This window comes from Cynocephalus volans, chromosome 5, assembly GCF_027409185.1.
Source record: "Cynocephalus volans isolate mCynVol1 chromosome 5, mCynVol1.pri, whole genome shotgun sequence".
Lineage (NCBI taxonomy): Eukaryota > Metazoa > Chordata > Mammalia > Dermoptera > Cynocephalidae > Cynocephalus > Cynocephalus volans.
Genome location: NC_084464.1, coordinates 24,240,267 through 24,249,556, shown reverse-complemented (window position 1 = coordinate 24,249,556; position 9,290 = coordinate 24,240,267).

Below are 9,290 nucleotides of genomic sequence, written 5' to 3'. Positions count from 1 at the left end.
AGCACTATATCAAAAAGCACATAAATGATTCTACTTTGGGGAAAAAAAAAAAAACACCCTGTTGGGAAAATAGAATTATTTAATCAGGCCGTCTAGCCTCGGGTCCAGTTGGGGGTGGTACAGTGGATTCTTTGTAAATAAGTTGTGTGTGGGTTGAGTTAGTGCACCTGCATGGTGCCGCCACCTTGGCTGGCATCTACTGCTTTGAGCGTCTGCCACACATGGCCATGCTCTTGAACCTATGGCTCTAAGGACCTTTTGGCTGGTTATCTAGCTCATAGACCTGCATGTGAGGGGTCTGGTGACCCAGCCTGGCGTGTGAGGGGTCTGGTGACCCAGCCTGGTGTGTGAAGGGTTTGTGACCCAGTCTGTGAACAGGTTTGAGGGGTCTGTGAGCTCGAAACCCAGCCCTAGTTCGACAATTGGCGTAGTCGTCTAGCCTAAGCACTAAAATAGTTGGAATTGGCAGGATTCCGACATTAGCCTAGCACTACAACCCCTATACGTTATCTCATGTATATTTATAGATAAGGAGTTAGTTTAAGATTATATGAGCAAGATGGAAACATGGAAGAATATATATCTGCTTAACATGAGTTACTTAGGATAAGAAGAATATGTGGGTGGACAGCTGGAAGGAAAAGCCAAGATAAAAGGAAAAGAAAAGATCACACACACACACACACACATATGTTTGACAAGGCCACATTTATTTATTTATATAAATATATAATTGTATGTATGCACATAAACAGATAATAAAATAAAAAATTAAATGGAATTCAATGGAAGAGTTAAGCCGACTGGATATAAGTGAAGAGAGAATTAATGAACCAAATGGTAAAGATGAAGAAATTCAGTGAAAAGCAGCACAGGCAGACAATGAGTTGAAAATACGAAGGGTCCGACATTAATCTAAGAGGCTGAAAACTTTCCAGAATTGGAGGAAGCCCTACCAAGCACTGCAACTCCCAAGCAATATTAATGAAACAAATCTCCTAGAAACATGGTGGTGAAACAGTAACATGGCGGGGTAGCTGGCGTGTGGGGGCAGGTGTGGCAGGAGAGTGGAGGCCGATGGCTTACACGCTTTCCTCATTTCTCATCAGCACGACAGAGGCCAGAAGACAATGGAATGACAACTTCCAGGCACTGAGGGGAAATAACTACCACCTAAAATTCTGTATCTGCTCTTCTCATGAGGGAGGGCAAGGCAAGGACTTGTGCAGACGCAGCCTGAGAGTGCAGCGGGAACACCTGGCCAGGTGCCCTGCAGCAGGGTGCGCTTTGGTGAGAGGGAAACTAAAGGCAGAAGGAAGAACTGGGCAGCAGAGACAACGCAGAGCAGAGGAACCAGGAATGATGCTGGCATAGCTACAGAAGCGTAAACTCTTAAAACTGTAATCATAATGATAACGATGGTGACTAATTAATGACTAATACTAATCACAGCACTTAGTTGAAATTCAGGTGGAACAAAAATATGCAACCCCAATAACGTGAAAGATGGGCAGGATGGAACACCTGCTACCTCCTCAGGTGCTGGGGTTGAGCAGGAAACATTAATGTGTCTTTAGATTTGTTGAACAAGCATCCTTGTTTAAAAATGAAAAACAGAATAGGAAGGCCCACCCATGGCAATCAGGCTTTTTATTTTTTATTTATTTATCTTTAAAAATGTTTTGTTTTGTTTTTATTGGTTATGAATATTCATGGGGTACAGAACAAATTGTTGCCACTTGTGCCTAAGATGTGATGGCCAGATCCATGCTGGTAGTATGTGGATTACCACAAATTGTGATTATACCCTGTGTCTCCCACCCAATTATCCCCAACCTCCCTGCCCCTCCCCCCCCCACTTTGTATCCCTAGGTCTGTTCTCTCCGTCTGCAAGTCCCATGCACCACTGTGGTCTTTCTTTCCTTCCTTCTTTCTCTCTTAGCTCCCACTTGTGTGTACATGTGGTATTTATCCCTCTGTGCTTTGCTTATTTCACTCAACATAAGTTTCTCCAGGCTCATCCGTGTTGTTGCAAATGGGAGAATTGCATTCTTTTTTATGGCAGAGTAGTATTCCATGGTGTATATATACCACAGTTTCCTTATCCAGTCATCCATCGATTGACATTTAGGCTGGTTCCATGTCTTGGCCATTGTAAACAGAGCTGCAATGAACATGGGAGTGCAGGTGTCCCTTCGACATGATGATTTCCATTCCTCTGGGTATATATACCCAGCAGTGGGATTGCTGGATCGTATGGAAGATCTATCTGTAGCTGTTTGAGAAACCTCCATACTGTTTTCCATAGTGGTTGGACTAATTTACAGTCCCACCAACAGTGTAGGAGCGTTCTCTTCCCTCCACACTCTCGCCAGCCTTTGTGATTCTCAGTCTTTTGGATTATAGCCAGTCTGACTGGAGTGAGGTGATCTCTCAATGTGGTTTTAATTTGCATTTCCCCGATGACTAGTGATGTTGAGATGCAGGCAACAGAAAGCAATGTGGCTGATTTAAGCAGGAGGAAGGTTTGTTAAAGGAATATTAAAGGGATCCCAGGAAGGGCTGGGAACCGAGCAGGCCCAACGCCACAGTCAGGTTGCAGAGCTGGCCTGGTGAGCCCGGGTGACCACTGTCCCTACTGCCTGCCACCGCCACTCCGGAACAACTGCGGAGCTGCCTGGGCACCTGAACCACTGTAGGGGGCAGCTCCCTGGGGCCACTAGCCCCCACCCTCAGCCTGGGGTGGAAGTGAGGGTTCATAGGCTATGTGATGTGTTTGTGTGTTTGCTGTTCCGCAGACAAGGATGCAAAGGTCTGGAATTTTCTCACTTCTACTGAGAGAGATGGGCTCAGCCTCCCAAGACACACAATCATCCACTGGAGCACCAAATAAATCGATATATGTTCACTATAACACTGAAATAAGTTAAATAGGAAGTATAACTTCCTAAACAGGAAAAGGGAGAATAAAAGGTAATTTAATCAAGACAATAGAAAGTAGGAAAAGAGCGAGGTGGGGGTGGTATTCATTTCCTAGGGCTGCAGTAACGAAGTACCACAACTTTGGTGCTTAAAACAGCAGAATTTTATTCTCTCACAGTCTGGAGGCCAGAAGTCTGAAACCATGGTGTCACAGGGCCATGCTCCCTATGAGGTTCTAGGGGACAATCTGTCCCACGCCTCCTCCTGGCTTCTGCTGGTTGTGGGTGGTCCTTGGCATTCTTTGGCTTGTGGCTGCATCACTCCAGTCTCTGCCTCCGTCTTCACATGCTGTCACCGCTCTGTGTCTCTGACTTTCCTTCTTCTTATAATGACACTTGTCATTAGACTGGGGCCCACCCTAATCCAATATGACCTCACCCTAATATGGTCACATCTGCAAAGACCCTATTTCCAAGTAAGGTCACATTCATGGGTTCCAGGTGGCCAAGAATTTTGGAGGACACTATTCAATACAGTACGGGGGTAAAGAAAGTAATCACGTTGGGGAAAAGAAGTTAAAAATACAGATTCTTAGTCCTGACCCCCTGAGATTCTGATTCAGTGGGCTGAAAAAACGAAGGGTCAAGACTCTGTGTCTACCAAGCACCCCAGGTGATCCTGCGTGTTGAGAACACTGGTTTGGCAGGAGAGACAAATGGGAAGCACTTTCCTAGAGGTACCAACAAAAGACTGCAGGATCACAGGCACGTGGGGAAGGCTACGTGGAACAGGGGGCCCTGAGTTAAAGGTGAGGGGTGACCCAACGAGGTGATCAGCATTTGCAGTAGCACGGGGCACAGTGTTCAGCAGACTAGACAGGCCAGGGCCCTGACTTCTGTGTTTCATTTTTGGTCTGGGGAGGAGCACTAAGGACTTGTTTTTACATATAACCATTAAGTATGAATTAACTTGACAACACTCAGTGCAGGATTTGTTATGTATTTTGTTTTGTTTTGTTTCTATATCAAATTAAATATGACTCTGAGTCTACTCACAAGGGTTGGTGAGACATTCAATATTAGTCATTACTGGCAAACATATCTCCCTCCCTAAGGAGCCTGAAGGGTCTTACACCATCCAGGAAACTCAGCAAAAGCCTTTCTCTTCAGGCCGTTGGGATGCCGTTGAGATGTTCACCATTTGGCCCTGGGAAGTCTACTTGAAGATGGGCACCTGCCACTCACAGCATCACTCCCTGGCCTGATGTGGCCACAGAAAATATGGCCGCAGTTTCCAAAGCCAGAGCTTAGCATTCAGATCCCAAGCCTCTGCAGGCTCCCCCATCAGACACCTGCCGCCTTCCGGGGCTATGTGGGCACAAGGGCAGGTTGCTGCTATCCGTCCTTGGGAATTCAACTGCATTGCTCACATGCCACTGGGTCACTGTCCTTGAATACACCTTACCTCCCAACCCTTTGCAAGTCCTTGTCCTTGTTGGACAATCCAGATTTAGAACCCGGGTTAGCCCAAACCTGCTGAGTCCCTCCCTCAGGAGTGAGGGAAAGCCAGTGCTACAGGACACAAAGGCTGGGCCCTCTATTAGGGGAGCGGGGAAGAAACAAAAAAAACCACAAACACCATAACTCTCAGCTAGTCTATCCTGCCATGTATGCGCATATAAATTAACGCTTCATCTTGTGTTTGCATTCAAACATGTATTTGTGTTTCTTTGTGCTGAATGACAGGTGGTGATGGGGTACTCCAGTAAAAATGAAGTTGTATTTCCCTTCTCTAAGCAACAAGGAAGGCCCCAGGGTTGGACCCTTATCACGTCCATGGTCAAGCTACTTTACCTCTTTGAACCTCAATTTCTTTACCTGTAAAGAAAGGATAATGCCTTCCCTGCCTCCCTCACCCCTTGCAAAACTGTGGGATTTCATGAAGGCGATATATGAAAAAGGATTTTGCCAATTGAAGACGCTGTTCAACACAAAGCCTTCTTATTTCCATGACATCTCACCTGAGGCAGGGTTTCCCCAACTTAAATAGGTGGGCCTTTGGACCAATCATCCTTCCGTCACTCATTTTCTGAAATCATCTAGTTTTTGGAGTCCTACACTGGGAGGTGAAGTTCAAACACTATTTGGGAACACTCCTTCTCTGACTTCAGCCCCTCATTGGTGGGAGTCAGAGGGACTATAAATATTGTCATCTGGCACACCTTGATTTCAGATGGAGAGAAAAAAATGTCCTCGTGGGGTCAGAACAGCCCTGGTTTGCATCTAACCCCCCTCCCCGACCCCTCCACTTTCAAACGTGTTCCAGTTTGATCAAGGATTTTGTATGCTCACCCTAGCTGCTTTAAGGTAAAGAGGATTAGGTAGAATACCTATGACACAAAACAGGCTGACATATAATTACCAACCTTCCAGCCATCAACGTGTTTTAAAGGAGCACACTCCTGACGACACCAGTGTGGAAACTACTCACCTGCTAACTCTTGAAAACTGTCGCCACCTTGTGGTCAAAGGCTGACATTGTGACAGCAAATGACAGGATACTCTGACCTCTTCAGAGTAAAATAGAGGATGCAGAATTAGGGGCTTGCAAAGTAAGTATCTAATTAACATACACTTTTGTGTTTCTTGATGAAGGAAAATAGCAGCCACTTTGAGGAGACGCTGATAAGGCAGGAATAGGGCCGCTTTGATTTTAGACGCTCAGATTCCAATGAAAACATTGAATATTGGCAGTTTGCAGGCTAAAATGTTATACCTTATATTGAAATATTGATTATTCCAACATAGCGGGGATGATGATGTTCAATCAAATAAATCCACAAACAAAGGCTGAATGCTTGTCTGGGATCAGGGCACTGAAGTGAAGGGAGCATATTCTATGAGAATGCGTCACAAAGGAACGGTCTGGGAAGGGGTGGGGGTGTCAAAGAAGGCTTCCCTGAGACAGTGACTTTGGGCTGAAATCTGAAGAATGCCCTAGTAGGTAAGGAGAGGGAGGCGAGGGTTCGAGTCGGGGGAACAGCTAGGGGAAGAAGCCAGTGATGGGGGCGGTGAGGACTACAGGGACTGAGAGACCCTGGCAGCTGTGAAGTGATCCTAGGAAAATAATGGTAGTTAGGGCGTTTATTATAATAGTGTTAGTATACTCGGCTATGAAGAACAGGGCAGAATGAAGAATAGAAAGAGGACCAGAGGACGCTGTAAGAACAGGATGAGGACCAGAAGGCTCTGGAGGGGCTGGTAAATGCAACCGTGTGGCATGGCACAGGGCATGGAAGGATTTTCAACCTTTTTTTTCTAGGAGCAATGGGAACCTGTTCACGTGTTATAAGCAAGGAGATGACAAATTTGAGTTTTGAAAAGATCATTCTGGTGACATTGAGAAAAGGTAGAGATGGGCTGTAATGATTTGGGACAGCCACTACTGCCATCGTCCAAGTGGGCACTAAAATGGCAGGGAATACTCAGTGTATGGTGGGCATGATTCCAAATGCTTTATGTGTGTTAACTCATTCAACCCTTACAAAAACCCTAGGACATAGGTACTATCACTATGCCCATTTTACAGATGAAAAATGAGGCACCCAGAAGTCTAACTCCAGAGACCACACTCACAAGCATTACACTATATCGCCTACCAGACACTAATAAGAAAACGGAGAAAAGTATGTGGTTTCAAGAGCTAACAAGATGTGATGTGTTGAATACAGGATACCAGAGAAGCATCAAGGATGATAACTAGGTTGACGACTTAATCAACCGCATAGGGACACTGGAAGAACGCCAGGTTTGAAGGGGTCAGATATTTGACCTTGCAGATGTTCAGCTTGGCCAGCGTTCAAGACATCCGAGAGGAGACACTGAGAGCATAATTGGCTCAAGAGATAGAAAGGTGGGCCCCGTTGGTGAAGAAGTGGCAGCTGAAGTCACACGTAGGATTGCCTGAGGAGACAGCACAGAGTAAGGAAAAGGGTACAAGAACTTTCGCCCAGGGAATGCTGACATTTATTTGTGAGATGAGCCTATATATGAGATCAAGACAGACAGGAATAAAATCAATAAACCAGGAGAATTTCGTATCATAAAAGCCAAGGAAAAGAATGATTCAAGGAAGGGATTAGCAGCCATAGCAAATGCTACTGGTGGGTCAGGCGATGTCGAGGACTGAAAAATGTCCTTCAGGTTTTGTCAGGTGTCCCAGAGATAACTACTGAGGGGGGGTCTGCTGTGAAGAGGGGAGGGAAGAGAAGCTGGCGGCTGAGGGGACAGGGAAGGAGGCTAATTCCTCCATTCTTGCAAGATAGTATGTGTTTAATGACTATATTGAAACGTTGAAGTGAATGATCCAGTTGACGGGGAGCGACCGAATATACTCATATAGGAGAAGAAATCACTGATAGTGTCGATTTCCTGAAGAAGTGGAAGGAAACAGGATCCAAAGTGAAAGAGGATTGCATTTGTTTCCTCGAATGCACCAGGAGGGAAGGAGAAGGCAGGAACTGATGCGGACAGGGGGGACCGTTCTGCAGAAGGCCACATGGAGTCCACTGAGGCTTCCGTTTGCTCTGTGAAATAAGATGCCTGGTCCCTGCCCGAGTGGTGCAGAGTCAGGGGTAGAGGGTTACTGTCTTGTGTGCTCACATATTTCTGTTTTCACCAAATGATTTCTATGTTTAACCAAAATTGTTCCCAAACATGCTTATTCCAGTTGTCTCTGATATTGTAATTATATAACTTAATTACATATTACAATGAAATAATAAGGGTGAAAAAGGGGTTTCTATTTTTATAAAAACTTAGTTGAATGCTTTAGGAAAATTTGATAAAAGCAAGATGCTAAAAATCCTGTCCACCTAAGTACAATTGAGGCAACTAAAATATACATACACTTTACTGTTTTTAACTATAAAATATCTGTACTGTATATACTGTAGAATATAGTACTAGATTAATAGTGCTATAGAATGAAACTATAGTATGTATCAAATAAGTGAATTGGTGCTCACTCAATTTAAAATATTTTAGTACTCTATCACATATGGCATGGGTGGGAAATATGAGTGAAAAAAAGTCATTGCCCTGCAAGCTTCTGATCTTGTTCTAATTTTAAGAGAAAAAAGTATAAATCATAGAATTAAGTCTGACTTTTACAAAGAAAATGAGATGCGACTCTAATGGATCTATATTCAGTGAAAAAAGCCTCGGCCTTATCTAGAAATAGTGTAGGATGAATGTATATGTTTTTGTGACTCTATTTCAATGAACTTTTTCAATAAACTAACTCCTGAACCAAGCTGTCATTAAGAAGCCTTCTACAGTCACAAAGGTGGATAAGAAGGGAAGGAGGGTGGTTAAGTTACTGGTTGCCTACTATATATTAGTATACTTAATGAGCATTTAAAAAAATCAGTCCTATGTAAAAGATATTATCATTTACATTTAGCAGACCAAAAAACAGAGAGGTTAAATAAATTGCCAGCTATAGAGTTAAAGCATTTGGATAGGATCTGAAGATCCAGACTGGCCATTTCCACTGTTCTTACAATGCACCCAGGCTGTCCCCTCAAACAAGTTTCACCCCAGTGTCCTCCATCAGTGATCCTCCATTGACTCATCCTTGTCTTTCACCTCCGGCATCTAATCAATCACCAAACCCTGTCAAATCTACTCCCACCGATCTCTCTTCAATGTGTCCCTGCTACCACCGACCCTGCACAGACTCACATCATCTTTTGCGTGGACTACTGCAATAGCTTCCCATTGCCACAATTTCTTAAGAGTCAGCTCTGAGCAACACCATCTCTAATATATATCAGCTGAACACTTGCTCTTCAAGTTTGTTTTGCTTCTACCAAATTACTCTCCTTCAAGTATATCCTGGTTCTCTTACCAGTTCTTCTCAGTGTCCTTCCTTATTGGACTCTTTTTCATTTACCAGCCTCTTAAATACTTATGTTTGTGCTGCTGTAACAGAATAACTGCAACTTGGTAATTTATAAAGAACAAAAATTTATTTTCTCACAGTTCTGGAGGCTGGGAATTCCAAGCAAGATCAAGGTGTGCCAGGAGGTTCAGTCCCTGGATCCCAGATGGTGCCTCCCTGCTCCTCTGCTGCATCCTCCAGACAGGAGGAATGTTGTGTCCTCACATGGCAGGGCAGAAGAGAGAACCCACTTCTGGAAGCACTTTTTACAACAGCATTAATCCGAGAGGCAGAGCCCTCATGATGTAAACACCTCCCAAAAGGCCCGACCACCCAACACTGTTGCATTGGAGATTAAGCTTTTGACACATGAATTTTAAAGGGGACAAAAACATTCAAACCATAGCCACTCCCTGGGATTCTTC